The sequence below is a fragment of the Hypanus sabinus genome, chromosome 1 (assembly GCF_030144855.1).
Source record: "Hypanus sabinus isolate sHypSab1 chromosome 1, sHypSab1.hap1, whole genome shotgun sequence".
In the NCBI taxonomy this organism is placed as follows: domain Eukaryota; kingdom Metazoa; phylum Chordata; class Chondrichthyes; order Myliobatiformes; family Dasyatidae; genus Hypanus; species Hypanus sabinus.
Genome location: NC_082706.1, coordinates 137,410,926 through 137,428,453, shown reverse-complemented (window position 1 = coordinate 137,428,453; position 17,528 = coordinate 137,410,926). Strand labels below are relative to the sequence as shown.

The 17,528-nt window shown below is 39.9% G+C and overlaps 1 protein-coding gene across 2 annotated transcripts in view; it reads left to right on the top strand.

Moving 5' to 3' along the window:
• LOC132398003 (intermembrane lipid transfer protein VPS13B-like) overlaps positions 1-17,528 on the top strand; it is a 1,044,617-nt gene that overhangs the window by 94,097 nt on the left and 932,992 nt on the right. The window lies entirely within an intron of this gene.

Here is a 17,528-nt window from a genome sequence, read left to right as displayed (position 1 = left end):
CTTTAGCAACAAGTGCACAAAATGTGCAGTGACAACACTCAAAATGCTGGTGGAATTCAATGGGTCAGGTGGCATCCATGGGGAGAAATGGATAGCCAACATTTCTGTTTGAGAGTCTTGATCAGGACTGACAAGTCAATATTTTGGGTGGAGACCATTTGTTAGACTCATCCTTTTCTCTCTGTAGCTGCTGCCTGACCTGCTGGGTTCTTCCAACATTTTGTGTGATGCTTCAGATTTTTTAGCATTTGCAGTTTATCTTGTGCCTCTAGAATGTGCTATAATTAAAGTTAAGGTCAGAAGAAAGCATGTTTTATTGGTAATTATACAGTTTCATTTAGAGCTCCTCAAACAATGAAGCAGTCTTTGTTGATAATGCATCAGGTTACGGACAATAATCTGACTAGGCTGATAGATGACGAGCAATGTTTGCATTATCAAGTGACAACCAATGAGGGTGGTTCTAGCCACTCATTGTTAACATTCAGTGACATGCCATTCTGAATCTCCCACTATCACTGTATCAAATTTATTAGAAACTTAACTGGACCAGCTAAATTAATTGCATGGCTGGGATTCCTGTAGCAAAAATTTGATATTCTGTCAACCCACTCATCTTCCATCAATATGAGGCATTATTACCTTCTCAGATTTCTGAATAAATATAACACCAGTGTAATTATGAGAGCAAACATGATGAAGCAGCTTCGTTCATCTGTCCATTTACACAAAAACATGATTAAAACGGTGGAAGTCTTCAACAGGTTTGTTGCTAAAATAATTGGGTTTAAAGAGATGACCACCAAATAATGCAGATCTAGATAAATGTGACTTTTTTTGATCAAAGTTAGAGAAACACTAAATAAATATGTAACGTGCGAGAATGAAATAAATTAGTATTATGTCTTTCACACCATCTTGTTGAAGTACCTTAAACTTGTTTTTAAAAATATGTTGATGATAAATAATTGCAAATACAAACTTGTTATGAGAAGTTTGTAAACCAAGGAAAGGATATGTTATGCCTGACAGTGGTACTTTATTAATTATTTACACTGGTGAGAATAACCAGTAAATTATCAATTTCAGTTGTGGAGCTCTTCCATTGCATCAGAATTGTTGATTGTCAGTCCCTGGGCTGGGCTGTTTGTTCCATTTTAGGAAGTCATCCCCACCTCCCAGCATGCCAGGGTAGTTGATTGGACAATGGCACTGTCACAATACAGACAGCATTGTCTACTGGAAGAATGGGTTTTACAATGATGGCGCCTGTTCATGTGCTCAGCAGATGTCAAAGGTGTTACTATTACTTAATGTTTGTGAATTTTGATGAGAACAATTCTTTATAAAGAGAATGTTATGTCATTTTTGTTCAGCATCTACAATACTCTCGCAAGAACAACTAAAAACAATGAAACTATCTTAATCAAATATAGTTATACTTACCTGCTTTATGTCTTTCATTCATTTTAATGGGGATTGCTCTGATGATGCCAGATTTAGTCTGGTACAAGCTCTGTGAACAGATATTCTAGTGTGGTATCTGGGTAACCTGGAAATATTTGCACGGACCTGCAGAGTTTATGAGGGGTTGGCTGGTGTAGCATAGGGATAGTTCAGATGCTGCTATTGGCTTAGCTCTGTGCCATTGCTGGAATCCCAAATTTCTGTGGTATTTTAAAAAAAGCAAGCAGCTGAAGGCACTCAGTGGTCAGGGAAAGGAATGGTGATATTTTGTATTGATCACCCAACATAGTGTCTTCTCCTCTGCCATCAGATTTCTGAATGGTCCATGGACTTAAAAATGTTTTTTTGCTATTCCTCTTTTGCCCTATTAAGAAATAAACAAATGGTTGCTTCTCTGACTGGAGGTCTGTAACTAGTGGTGTGCTGCAGGATTTGGTAAGGGTCCGTCGTAGTTTGTCATGTATATCAATGCTGTGGATGATAATGTGGGAAACTAGATCAGCAAATTTGTGGATGACACCAAGATTGTGTGTGTAGTGAACAGCGAAGAGGACTATCAGAGTTTACAGCGGGATCTAGATGAGTTGGAAAATGGGCTGAAAAATAGCATATGGAATTTAATGTAGACAATTGTGAGGTGTTGAACTTTGGGAAGACCTAACATGGTAAATGGTAAGGCACTGAGGAGTGTGGTAGAGCAGAGGGATCTCCAAATACAGATCCATAATTCCTTGAAAGTGGCGACATAAGTAGATGGGATCATAAAGTTTTTGGCACTTTGGCCTTCGTAAATCAATGTATTGAGTAAACATAAGAAATAGCAGGAGTAGGCTATCTGGCCTCTTGGGCCTGCTCCAACGTTCAATAAGATCATGGCTGATCTGGTCATGGACTCATTTCCACTTACTTGTCTTTCCCCCATAATCTTCAAGTCCCCTACTATGCAAAAATTATCCAACCTTGTCTTAAATATATTTACTGAGGTCGCCTCCACTGCTTCATTGGGCAATGAATTCCATGTATATTGGTGTTGGGATATTATGTTGAAATCATATAAAATGTTGGTGGAGGCTAATTTGGAGGATTGTGTGCTGTTTGGGTTACTCACCTAGAGAAAGGATTAAATAAGATTGAAAGAATACATAGAAAATTTGCAATGATGTTGCTGGGATTTGAGGATTTGAGTTATGGGGAAAGGTTGAATAGGTTAGGATTTTATTCTCCAGAAGTACAAGATTGAGGGGAGATTTGATAAAAGTTTACAGATTTCCCCTGCTATCGGAATGTTGTAAAGTGAAGAAGCAATTACCATTTATTTATATGGAAAAATTTGTGAGCATTTGCACACCCAAAAAATAACCTACCAAATCATGCCAAATAACACATAAAACCTAAAATAACAGGAACATATAGTAAAAGCAGGAATGATATGATAAATACACAGCCTATATAAAGTAGAAATACTTTTCTGCAATCATTGCACCACTGTCCACCGTAGCAAAAATTTCATGCAAGGGCTCTCAGCAGAAGGACTCTCACCAGTAACCTTTAAGCTATGAAGCTGCCAAATCAAACCAAATAACTAATCATACCAAATAGCACATAAAAATACTCAGCCTAGATAAAGTAGAAATAAATAATGTATGTACAGTGTAGTTTCACTTACCGGAATCGGGGAGACAGTGAGCACACTGACGGTGGTGTGTTAGGCTGAGTCGTTGGAGGCTGTGGTGGTGAGAGGCACTGGAGACTGGGGTGTCATCTCATCATCTGTTTCCATCAGGGCAGGCAGGTCACCTTCTTCTATGTCTGCCTGCCTCGATGTCGAAGGTCAAGGCTCGTCTGTTGTGGCTAGTGTGGAAGGCTTGAAAAACGACAGTATGCTTGATTGCTTAGCCTCGCGCATTTTTCTAACATACAGTTCTTTGTAAGCACTCAAAACATCCTGCAAACCTGCCCTAAACCTACGTGCCCTTTCAAAATTAAAGTCATACTTTTTTGCAGTCATTGCAGCGTTGTCAATCGCAATGAAAATCTCAGGCAACTACTTCATATTCAGTTCCTGGATGACTTCTCTTTCGGGCTGTTCGCTACTGCGTTCGGTTTCGATTGTTATCCTTTCCTCTTGCAATTGTGTCAGCTCTTCATCTGGCAGTTCTTGGTCATGGGATGCCAAAACCTCTTCAACATCATCTTTTTCCTCAACTTCCACAAACCCAGCCCCCTTAGGACTCACTATTGCCATATTTATTGTTGATGGTTCACTGCTTCGGGACGTAGTTTCCTGCAAATGCCATTTCTCATCGAGACTGTTTGCCTATCGAGAGTGTCTCCAATGTTGGCAATTGCCAATTTTATATTTTTCTCTTTCCAGATTGCTCACAAAGATGCTTTGGAGTTGCCCTCTCTGTCAATGGTATTTACAATAAAATGCATCGCATTTTGCGTATAGTAAGCCTTAATTGTGGCTATTAGGCCTTGGTCACACGGCTGCAGCAACAAAGTTGTATTCGGTGGTAAGAACGCAACACGAATGTTACCACCATACTTGGTAATGCCAGGTGGATGAGCAGCACAATTATCGACAATCACAAAACACTTATTATCGAGGTTATTTTCTCTACAGTATTTTTCAACAAAAGGACTAATGTATCCACTGATATACTCAAATAAAAGAACTTGGGTATCCCAACCACTTGGATGTGAACGGAACACAACGGGAAGTGCTTTCATATCAACGCCTTTAAGTACCTTCGGATTTTTTGAATGGTACACTAGTAGAGGCTTAAGGTCAGCATCACCAGTGGCACTAATAATAGGCATTAGGGTAAACCTGTCCTTTGATGCCTTGTTCCCCTTAGCCTGCTTTTCTTCTATTGAAACAAATGTCTAGCATGGCAATTTTTCCAATAAATTGCAGTTTTGTCACAGTTAAACTCTTGTTTATATGAATAACCACCTTCTGTAATTTTCTTCAGTTTTGCTGGGAACTTTTCAGCAGCTTCAGTATCAGCCGAAGCACTCTCTCCAGTAAATGCTAAACTATGAAGCTGCGCTCACCTTAGAGACTGACCAAACCACCCATGACTGCCGTTAAATTCCACTTTCGAAACACTTTCATCACCATCGTCCAGTGCTTTCTGTTTCAGCTTTTTAAAAAGACTGACTGATTTCCCCTTAAGTATAAGATAACTTAATGGAACACCATGCTTTGTACACCCATCAATCCACTCAAGCAATAGACTTTCCATTTTATCCATTATTGGATGTTGACTAAGAGAGACCACTTTGCCACGAGCAGAACCAACAGTAACGTTGGCAGCTTTCAAAATTATTTCTCTCTGCGTATAAGTAGTGCGAATGGTGGACGCAGGCATGTTCCAATGTCCTTGCTTCATTCACAATGATCAAAATGCTTAATTATGTCTAGTTTTACGCTAAGTGTAACACTCTTACGAGCTCTTTTAGGCTTTTCCTATACCTTAGAACTCATCTTGCTAACGGTTGCACAAAATAAATTGACATACAGTAAAGCACAGATGCTCACATGCACATGTATAAGCAATGGCGGCTAAATGCAGTTCTGGGGGAGGAGCTTGGCTGCTTGGGGCGCATGCTGCTTTTTTAGTAACAGTGAGAACAACTTCTGTTAGTGAAAGTAGGTAACTAATGTAGGTCTTTTGTAACAGTGAGGTGTTGTAAAGTGAACGTTCGAAAAACAGGGGCCACCTGTACAAGATTATGAGAGGTATAGATAGGGTAAATGCAAGCAATCCTTTTCCAGTGAGGTTGAGTGAGACAACAATGAGAGGTCACATGTTAAGGGTGAAAGGTGAAATGTTTAATGGGAATATGAGGGGAAACAACTTCACTCAAAAGGTGGAGTTTGTGTGGAACGAGCTGCCAGTGCAAGTGATGAATGCAGGGTTGATTTCAACGTTGAAGAGAAATTTGGATAGGTACATGAATGGGAGGGGCATATCGGGGTATGTTCTGGGTACAGATTGATGGGACTAGGCAGATTAATGCTTCAACACAGACTAGAAGGGCCAAAGGGCCTGTTTCCGTGCTGTTGTGTTCTTTGACTCTATTGTAACTTGTAGTATTTTTTAATGTCTTGCTCTGTACTGCTGCCACAAAACATGTTAGTGATAGTAAACCAGATTCTCATTCTGCTGCTTGATTCACTGAGTTCCTGTAGCAGCTCGTTCTTTGTTCCCAGATTCCAGCATCTGCAGTTTCTTATGCTCCGTCAGGATTCATATGTAAGTGCCAGGTTTAGTGCTGGTGTGGAGCCGAAAAGTACAGTACAGAATCAAACCCTTTGGTCTGTCTTGTCCATGCCAAAGCCATTTAAACTGCTTACTCCAATCAACCTACACTGGAGCCAGAGCCCTCCATACCCTTATCATCCATGTACCAATCTAAACTTTGCTTTGTTATGGATTCAGCAACAATAAATATATAAGTGAGGCAGGGTTTTTTATAACAAATAAAACATTTATTAAACACTGAAAAACAAACCCCAGAAGTAAACAAACAGCTAACGCAACCAGAAATCAGATGCTGAAAGGGATTTTGAGGCGATGTTGCAAAAACAATTCTTCAAAGTAGTACTGCAAAAGTTCAAAATGCTTATAGTCCATTAAAGCAGAGACTTTTTAGATGATTTAAATTCTCTTTCACGTTGTGTTGCTGCAGTTCCTAGTCGAACTATACTTTTCCCTGGAGAATTTACGAAGATGAAAATGAAACGGCTTAAAGGCACTGACCTTTCCTTGATGAAACTGTACCCAACTCTTTCTGCTATTATTGCAGGGGTTAACATGGGCACAGCCAACGAATTCCTTCCAAATGAGGATCAAACAAGGTTGAACCTGTTTCACCGTCGAAATCGACTTTCCTTGATCTTTTAGCTCCCAAACTCCAATCTTCATTCTCCACTGATTTTTAACTGGTAGTATTATAAAGAAACTGCTGGCAATGACCTTTTAAACTTTAGGCAGAAAATAAAACTCCCATCTTTCAACGGAACTGTGTTATAATATTGGACCATGCAGTAGCATGGAGTCAAAATGGCAAATCCAGCCACGAACTGCCCCTCCTCACAGGGAGGGGTCCTCCTTTTATACCCTGTTGGAAAGAACCGTCACATGACTTCTACTGGCGGGAAAATGACGTCACTCCATTACCTCCATTACCATTACCTTAAGTCCAGTATAGCTTCAACACCACTATTGCGTGACAAGTACAAGATACCCACGGGTACATAACAGCTTAAATGTTGAAATCAAGTGTGCATGCACCACTTGTGCAGGCAGCTTGTTCCAAATACTCATGACCTTCCGAATGAAGTTTCCACTTATGTTCCCCTTAAACTTTTCATCTTTCACCCTTAACCCATAACTTCTGATTGTAGTCCCACCCAAACCCAGTGGAAAAAGCCTGCTTGCTTTTACTCTACCTATACCCCTCATAATTTTGTGTACCTCTCTCAAATCTCCTGTCAATCTTCTGCATTCTAAGGAATAAAGTCCTAAGCTACTCAGTCTTGTAACTTGGGTCCTCTAGACCCTTTTAAATTTTATCTGTACTCTTTCAGCCTTATTTACATTTTTCCTGTAGGTAGGTGACCAAAACTGAATGCTCCAAATTAGACCTCACCAAAGTCTTATTCAACATAACACCCCAGCTGCTGTACTCAGTACTTCGATTTATTAGGGCCAATGTACCAAAAGCTCTATTTATGACTGTTTCTACCTGTGATGTCTCTTCCCTCTGTTCTGCTGCATTCCTCAGTGTTCTACTGTTCGCCATGTAAGACCTACTCTGGTTGGTGTTCCAAAAGTGCACCATTTCATACTTTTTTATGCGTTAAATTCCTGCTATTCAGAATGCTAAAACAACTGGAGCATTTGTCAAATAACTAACTCTCAGTTGTTTTAATAATCAATGTCCACATCTCTAGAAAACTGAAATGCATGTAACACTCCACTTGCCTCAAAGTTGCTCTTATGATCAATGATCACCCTGCTTATTTGAATGCAGTTCTCTTATTTTTTTATATTTAAAAAATGCTCTAAGAAGGGAAAAAATGAAATATGAATGCAGACTAACCAATAATATAAAGCAGGACACCAAAACTTTTTTTTATCAGTTATATAAAGAGTAAAAGGGGGGTGAGAGTTGATATTGGACCACTGAACAATGATGTTGGTGAGGTAGTAATGGGAGACAAACAAATGGCAGATAACTCAGAGTAGTTTGCATCAGTCTTCACTGTGGAAGACACAAGCAGTGTGCCAGAGGTCTGTGAGTGTCAGGGAGTGGTAGTGAGTCCATTGCTACTACAAAGGATATGTCACCTGGACCAGATGGACTACATCCCAGAGTCTTGCGAGAGGTTGCTGAAGAGGTTATGATCTTTGGTCATGATCTTTCAAGAGTCACTTGATTCTGGCATTGTCCTGGAGGACTGGGACTCTTGAAGAAAGGAGGAAGGCAAAAGAGAGAATTATAGGCCAGTTTGCTTAACCTTAGTGGGAAAGTATTGGAGTCTATTATTAAGCATGAGGTTTGGGCTACCTGGAGACTAATGATAAAATAGGTTAAAGTCAGCATGGCTTCTGGAAAAGGAAATATTGGTTGACAAATCTGTCAGAGTTCTTCAAGGAAGTAACAAGTAGGGGGACAAAGGAGAGGTAGTGGATGGCATTTTCTTTAATTTTCAGAAGGCATTTGATAAGGTACCACGCATGAGGCTGCATAACAAGATAAAATCTCATGGCATTACAGAAAAGATTGGCATGGATTGTGGAATGCCTTTTCTGGTTGGCTGCCAGTGACTAGTGGTGTTCCTCAGGTCAGTATTGGGACCGCTACTTTTTACATTATTTGTCAGTGATTTATATAATGGAATTGATGGCTTCGTGGCAAAGATGATATGAATGTAAGTGGAGTGGTGGGTAGTACTGAGGAAGCAATGTGATTGCAGCAGAACTTAGATAAATTGGAAGAATGGGCAGAAAAGTGGCAGATGGAATATAGTGCCGGGAAATGTATGATAATGCATTTTGGTAAAAGGAATAATAGTGCATGCTATTATCTAAATGGGCAGAAAATTCAAACATCAGAGTTGCAGAGGGACTTTAGGAGTCCTCATGTAAGACTCCCAGAAGGTTAATTTACTGGTTGAGTCTGTGGTAAAGAAGGCAAATGCAATGTTGGCATTCATTTCAAGGGGAATAGAATATGAAAACAAGGAGATAAAGCTGAGGTTTTATAAGACACTGTCAGGTAGCACTTGGAGTATTTTCAACAGTTTTGGGGCCCATATCTCAGAAAGGATGTGTTGTCAGTGGAGAGGGTCCAGAGGAGTTTCACAAGAATGATTCTGGGAATGAAGGGGTTAACATATGAGGAGCATTTGGCAGCTTTGGGCTGGTACTCACTGGAATTTAGAAGAATGCTGGGGGGTGGGCAGGATTTCATTGAAACCTACTGAATTTTGAAAGGACTAGATAAGGTGGATGTGCAGTGGATATTTCCTATAGTCGGGGTATCCTGAACTAGATGGCACAGCCTCAGAATTGAGGGGAGACCTTTTAGAACTGAGGTAAGGAGAATTTTTTTTTAGCCAGAGTATAGTGAATCTGTGGAATGCTCTGCCACAGATGTTGGATGCCAAATCTGTGGGTATATTTAAGGCAGAAGTTGATAGTTTTTGATTGGTCAGGCCATCAAAGGATATGGTGAGAAGGCAGGTGTATGGGGTTGAATAGAATCTGAGATCAGCCATGATGGAATGGCAGAGTAGACTCGATGGACTGAATGGCCTAGTTTTTGCACCTATGTCTTATGGTGTTACAACACTCCCTAGCTCATGCACTGAAACAGAAACAAAAAAAGCAACTTTTTCATCTCAGTACACTTTTTCCCCTTCTCCTCTGATCTTCATAGGTTATTGAGGCCATCCACCAAGTGTTCAGTGTCCTTCCATACTCTCTTTTCCTCTTCTGTCCTGTTCTGTTTTCTCTGTAATGCCCAGCAATATTACCCCTATCCTTTGCTCTCAATGTCAGTTCTCTAACTGCTTGTCCTTTCTTCCATTTCTACTGAATCCAGCTAAACACTCTTAGATTTTAACTTCTCAAGTATTACCTTTATCGAGTACACTTTTGCCAGAAAACTTGTCCCAATCCACACTTTCACTTTGATGGATCATTTCTGATACCATCAGAATTGGCCTTTCTCCAAGTTAGAATCTCAACCAGTGGACTGCACCTATTTATGTGCATATTTACTTTGAAATTAATGGCATTGTGATCACTAGATGCAGTGTTGCCCTACACAGACTTCTGTCACCTGACCTGCCTCATTCCTGTGGTAACAGATCAAGTATCGCACACACTCTCATTGAGACCCCTGCGTACTGATTAAGGAAACTTTCCTGAACACATTTAACTACCTGCCTGTAGTTCCTATCTGTCACCTCCTTATTGTCCTGTATGAGTAGAAGATTATCAAGTTGGAGCTCCAGTTCCTTAATATGTTCTCTCAGGAGCTGCACTTCAGTGCACCTGGTACAGATATGTTTATTTGAGAAACTAGAGGTCTTGTAGACTTACCACATCCCACACAGAGTATAAAACACTGCCTCTGGAGCCATTGTCACTACACCACTGTGCCCTAACAGATGAGGAATGAATAAAAAAGAAGAGAAGGAGGTAAACTTAATAGATACTTTATCTTGCCCAAGCCTGATCTTGGCTAGGCCTGATGAGCCAAAGCCACTGAAAGCACTCTGACCTTTAAAAGAACAGTCATTCCACTTGCACTTGTTTTATTTTTATTTGCCCATTCTAATTGAATCCCTTTTGTTGATTGGCTGAAGCTCTGCCTTTTAATTCTTGACCGTGGACCTGATTGAAAAGGTAGCTAGCTCTATTTCCGCACTCCCTCTAGTTGATTGGTTGAAGCTCAAGATGATACATGATTTAACTGAATGCCAGATGAGATGTGAGGGCCCATATTGCTTGTATTCCTGTGGAACTGTTTAGCCCGATTTGGAGTTAATTCTAAAAATTCAGAGTTCCTACTTTCAGTATTAAATGCATGAGATTCTAGGTTAATTTCCAATGTATCATTTTGTCATTTAGACAATTTCCTTCTGATTCACTTAACATTTTTTTAAATATAAATGAAAGGATGCAACAATTCATTACATTTAAGGAAGACTAAGCCATATTTGCATTGAGTCTAGCATAGTTTTACCTCAGTGCATTTTTTTTCATACTTGTAATCCTGGGTTTAAATTAACACACCGATGTGGACCATTTGATGCCTTGATGTGAAAATTGTTGAGATAATGTTTGCATTAGTTTTTCTTGTAGCGGCAAATGAGATTAAGGCTGTAATTCATTATGGAGTACTGTTGACGTTTATTGCCCAAGCTTCAGTTTCACAGCGGACTCTATTGAAACTGCTTGATTGAGTTACTGTTATTTTGCCAGCGATAAATTAACCCATAAGTCACCTATCTTTCTGGCAATATATCATTATATAAACGCAATAAACTATTCTGATTTCCATGTTGATGTTGAAGGAGGTGCCCAAAAGATATGAGCATTTCAAGTATATAATTTCTATTATTTATTGGAAATGTTAATACATTTTGCATCCTTTCTCTGGTTTACTGTCTCACACTGATTACAGGTGACCCTGGTTTTTGAACGTTCGCTTTACGACAGCTTGCTGTTATGAAAGACCTACACTAGTACCTGATTTCGCTAACCAAAGAGGATTTTTGCTTTATACGTGTGTTTACCCCGAGAAAGACTACCATGACTGTGAAGCCTTGTGCAGGCAGTTGCATGCGCATGCGTGTACGTGCATACACATGTATGTGCGCATGTGTGTACGTGCTGATTTTTTTTCTGCAAATCGACTTCAGCTCGCTGTCTTCCCGATTTTGATAAGTGAAACTACACCGTATATACAATACAGGCAGTCCCCGAGTTACAGAAGTCCGACTTAAGGACAACTCGTACTTACGAACCGAGGAAGGAGAATGCCGTCCGCCATTTTAAGTCGGATTGTGACGCCGTCCACCATTTTAAGTCAGATCAGGACGCTGTCCGCCATTTTAAGTCATTGCCATTGACGCTGTGTTGAGTGTTTAATTTTGTATTTGGCTTAAATTGTTCTTAGTAAGATTGACCCCGACCCTGCCCCCCACCTCCCCACCTCCGTTCCGGTCAGCTGGTGGTGCAGTGAGATCAGCGCCAGGCTGGAGAACGGAGGTTCGCGAGTTCGATCCAGTGACAGACTGCTCCCATGCCGGGTTGATATCGATCCAGTGACTCGTACCATCTGTGCTGGGTTGATTTCGAGCTTGCAACTTGACCACTTAAAAAAAAACACAGCCACCTCCAGTTTAAATTCCCACGTGGAATATTGTGGAGGATCAAATACCCGAACCCAGCACAGCTCCCACTTGTCCCATTTGGCCTGTCTCAGTGCGGTGGTCCTTAGGACCCAGCAGACCTTGGGAGCCGGTGCAGTTGTGGATCCGCCACCTGCAGTGTTTCTGTTCCATTGACGGGAAGCGATCGCGATTGAATATAATGTAGAAATAATAAAGCGTTTGGAAAGAGGTGAAACACCATCAGTCATTGGAAAAGTGTTAGGCTACAGTCGGTCAACGATCGGAACAATTTTAAAGGATAAAGTGAGAATAATGGAACATTTGAAAGGCCCTGCCCCGATGAAAGCTACAATTATTACCAAGCAACGCAGTGGTTTATTAATTGGAATACATACATTTCTTAAGTGTTTTATATGCATAGAAAGGTAAAATATATACTTATATACTAAGACAAACGTTTGAGGCTAAATAATACCGGATGTACTTGTTCCAACATACGTACAAATCTGACTTAAAGACAGACTCAGGAACGGAACTCGTACGTAACCCGAGGATTGCCTGTACTTCTACTTTACAAAGGCTGTATATTTATCATATCATTCCTGCTTTTACTATATGTTCGTGTGATTTTAGGGTCTATGTGTTATTTGGTATGATTTGGCAGGTTATTTTTTGGGTCTGGGAACACTCAAATTTTTTTCCCATATAAATTAATGGTAATTGCTTCTTTGCTTTATGACATTTCGGCTTACAAACAGTCTCATAAGATCGCCTCACCTTTGGATAGCGGGGAAAACCTGTATTGGTTATTATCCTAAAGGTATCTTACTGCTGTGGAAGACATTAACAGTATGCCAGAAATTCAAGAGTATTGGGGGAGAAGTAATTGTTGGTGTAATTACTAAAGAGAAGGTGTTTGGGAAGCTGAAGGATCTGAAGGTAGATCAGTCACCTGAATCAGATAGACTACACCCCAGGGTTCTGAAAGAGGCTGCTGAAGAGATTGTAGAGGCATTAGTCATGATCTTTCTAGAATCACTGGAGTCTAAAGTGGTTCCGGAGGATTGGAAAACTGCAAATGTTACTCCACACTTTTTGAAAGGAGGGAGGCAGAAGAAAGGACCAGTTAGCCTGACTTCAGTGGTTAGAAAGATGGAGTCCATTATTAAGGATGAGGTTTTGGGGTGCTTGGAGGCATATGATGAAATACGGCAAAGTCAGCATAGTTTCCTTAAGGGAAAATCTTGCCTGACATGTGTTGGAATGTGTTGGAAATAACAGGCAAGATAGACAAAGGAGAGTTAGTGAATGTTGTTTCTTTGGATTTTCAGAAGGCCTTTGACTAATGTGATGCATGAAGTTGCTTAACAAGATAAGAGCCCATAGTATTACAGCAAAGATACTTAATGGACAGATGTAAGACTGGCCTGCTGCGTTCCACCAGCATTTTGTGTGTGTTACATGGATAGATGATTGGCTTACTGACAGGTGGGAATAAAGGGGGCCTTTTCTGGTAGGCTACCGGTGACTAGTGGTGTTCTACAGGGATCAGTGTTAAAACTGCTTCTTTTCACGTTATTTGTCATTGATTTAGATGGCAGAATTGATGGCATTATGGTCAAGTTTGCAGTTGATACAAAGGTAGGTGAAGGGGTAGGTAGTTTAATGGAAGCAGGGAATCTGCAGAAGGACTGAAACTGATTGGGAAAATGGACAAAGAAGTGGCTGATGGAGTATTGCTGTAGGGAAGTGTATGGGCATGAACATTGGTATAAGGAATAAAGGTGTAAACTATTTTCTAAATGGGGAGAAAATTTTAAACCTTGGAAGCATGAAGGGATTTTGGAGACCTTGTGCAGGGTTCCCTATAGGTTAACTTGTGGGTTAAGTCAGTGGTCAGGAAGGCAAATGGAATGTTAGCATTCATTTTGAGAGAATTAGAGTATAAGAGCAAAGATTTAATGCTGAGTCTTTTATAAGGCCTTGGTCAGACTGCGCTTAGAGTATTGTGAGTAGTTTTGGGCCCTTATCTAGGAAAATATGAGTTGGCATTGGAAAGGATCCAGAGGAGGTTCACAAGAAAGATTCTGGGAGTGAAAGGGTTAACATAAGAGCCTGTACTCACTGGAGTTTAGAAGAATGAAGGGTGGGGGGGGGGGGTGGAATCTTATGAAATTTATTGCAACTTTTTGAATATTGAAGGGCCTAGGTAGAGTGGATGTTTCCTACAGTGGGGGTGTCTAGGATCAGAGGGCACATCCTCATAATAGAGGGATGTCCATTAAGAACAGAGATGAGGATGAATTTCTTTAGCTAGAGAGAAGTGAATCTGTTGAATTCGTTGCCACAGGTAGTTGTGGAAGCCAAGTCATTGAGTATATGTAAAGCAGAGGTTGATAAGTTCTTAATCAGGTCAGAAAAGGGAGTAAGCAGGAGAATGGGAATGAGAGGGATAATAAATCAGCCATGATGGAATGGAGCAGACTTTATGGGCCGAGTGGTCTATTTCTGCACCTGTGTCTTTATAGTCTTATGACCTAATGTGCTTTTCCACAAAGCCTACTGTCCAGCTGCAAAGCCACAGTAGAAAGCTCTTCATTGAATGTCTGCAAATCATGTGATCTGATGATATCCATTGACTTCAGAGGGTAGTAAAATATTACATTATACTGTGGCTTAGGCTATAAATTGTTACAGTTTTTAAGTGTGGAGCTGCAAAGGGTTCCTGCAGGTTTGTAATCAGTACAGACCTAAAGAATGCAAGCCTTTCTCCATTGCTGATAACAAGTAACCAAGTTGCACGAAACTGCAGCAGGAACTAGTTAATTCATATAATATTAATCCCTGTATAGTGGAATATTGATGGCATTAGTTGAAATGCTTCTGTGCTCAATGAAGACTGATTACTTCAAAGGCAGTCCCATTCAAGAATATCTGAAAAGGAAAAAAAAAAGAAAACAAAGATACGCACAAGAAATTTAATTACATTTCTGGTTCAATTCCCAAAGTGCTGTCAATAAAATCTGCCAGATGTTTGAACTGACCAACTTAAGCTTTTCCAGGGCATGCATAGTATGTATTTTCTGGGCTTTAGTATCAAATCAAGATGAACAATTATCAGTGAGTCAATCTGTTGTTTCACTCTCTACCCTGCCAAAAATGTAATAAACTAGTTCCATGGTACATTCTCATGAAGATATTGCCAAGATAACAAATATATCTGTAATTCTTACAATTTGCTTCCTGGCAATAAAACAAAATAATTTTACAGAACAGAAGGAAGCCATTTGGTTTATTGCACCTAAAGACAATTTCTGTTGCTGTGCTTTTTCCACAGACTCTTATAATGTATTCCTTTTTTAAAATGTTTAACTAATTTTATAGTTGCCATGAGTTTTTTGTAGGATCTTCTATTTCCTGCTAACTCCGTATTAAATACAGTGGCATGCAAAAGTTTAGGCACCCAGGGTCCTAATTTCTGTTACTGTGAATAGCTAAGTGAGTAAAAGATGACCTGATTTCCAAACGGCGTAAAGTTGAACATGACACATTTCTTTAATATTTTAAGCACAATTACTTTTTTATTTCTATCTTTGACAGTTTCAAAATAACTAAAAAGGAAAAGGGCCTGAAGCAAAAGTTTGGGCACCCCTGCATGGTCAGTACTTAGCACCACCCCTTTTGGCAAGTGTCACAGCTTGTAAACACTTCCTGTAGCCAGCTAAGAGTCTTTCAATTCCTGTTTGGGGGATTTTCTCCCATTCTTCTTTGCAAAAAGCTTCTAGTTCTGTGAGATTCTAGGGCCGTTGTGCATGCTCTGCTCTTTTGAGGTCTATCCACAGATTTTCAATGACGTTTAGGTCAGGGGGCTGTGAGGGCCATGGCAAAACCTTGAGCTTGCGCCTCTTGGGGTAGTCCATTGTGGATTTTGAGGTGTGTTTAGGATCATTATCCTGTTGTAGAAGTCATCCTCTTTTCATCTTCAGCTTTTTTTTCACAGACATTGTGATGTTTGCTTCCAGAATTTGCTGGTATTTAATTGAATTCATTCTTCCCTCTACCAATGAAACGTACCCTGTGCCACTGGCTGCAACACAAGCCCAAAGCATGATCAATTCACCCCTGTGCTTAACAGTTAGAGAGGTGTTCTTTTCATGAAATTCTGCACCCTTTTTTCTCCAAACATACCTTTGCTCATTGCGGTCAAAAACTTCTATTATAACTTCATCAGTCCACAGGACTTGTTTCCAAAATGCATCAGGCTTGTTTAGATGTTCCTTTGCAAACTTCTGATGCTGAATTTTGTTGTGAGGACGCAGGAAAGGTTTTCTTCTGATGACTCTTACACGAAGATCATATTTGTGCAGGTGTCACTGCACAGTAGAACAGTGGACCACCACTCCAGAGTCTGCTGAATCTTCCTGAAAGTCTTTTGCAGTCAAACGGGGGTTTTGATTTGCCTTTCTAGCAATCCTACGAACAGTTCTCTCAGAAAGTTTTTTTGGTCTTCCAGACCTCAACTTGACCTCCACCGTTCCGGTTAACTGCCATTTCTTAATTACATTACGAGCTGAGGAAACAGCTACCTATTTCCCTATTTTAGCATGGTTTTTTAATATAGTTTTTGGAACCATGAATATTATTGGTGCACAATATTTATTGCTTGCTTTCAATTGTTTCATGGACATTAAGGATCAATAAGAACAGCAACAATTTGCAGTTAAGTAACAGTTACTAACACATTGCGAAGTTATTTCACTAGAGCGAGATCAAACAAAATGAAGCATTAAATAAATTTAAGGCATCTGACCAGTTAAATTGAATTAACTTTATTACTTACGTCCTTCATATACATGAGATAGGTTAGGGGAGAATTCTAAAGAAACAGGAAGAGGTAGACAGATGGGAGGTTTAAGGGGAAGTTCTAAAGCTTCATCAACTGAAGGAATGGCTACTTATGTAATTATTTGCTATATTAAAGATGAGAATAAGCTCAGCATGGGTAAATTTAAAGGCTTTGTGTTGGAGGAGGTTACAGGTGCAGGAGGGATGTGGCACAAAGGAATTTACATAGAAACACAGAAAACCTACAGTGCAATACAGGCCCTTCAGCCTACAATGCTGTGCTGAACATGTGCTCACTTAGAAATTACCTGAGGTTTGCCATATCCCTGTATTTTTCTAAGCTCCATGTACCTATCCAGGAGTCTCTTAATAGAAATATAGAAAATCTACAGCACAATACAGGCCCTTCGGACCCAATACTGTGCCGAGTGTGCTAAAATGTAAGCCTAATTATGTGTTGAATGTTCTTCATGTTGGTAGGGACAAGTCAACCTTGGAAAAAACTTACACCAGTGGATATTGTCAGTGAGCATTACAGAAATGGTTTTCCATAGGAAACTTGTAACACAGAATCCGAATCAGGTTTATTATAACTGGCATGTGACGTGAAATCTGTTAATTTAGCAGCAGCAGTTTAGTGTAATACATACATAGAAGGGAAAAAATAATAATAATTAGTAAGTAGATTGCACTATATGTATATTGAATAGATTAAAAATTGTGCTAAAAACAGAAATACTATGTATTTAAAAGGTGAGGTAGTATCCAAGGGTTCAATGTCCATTTAGGA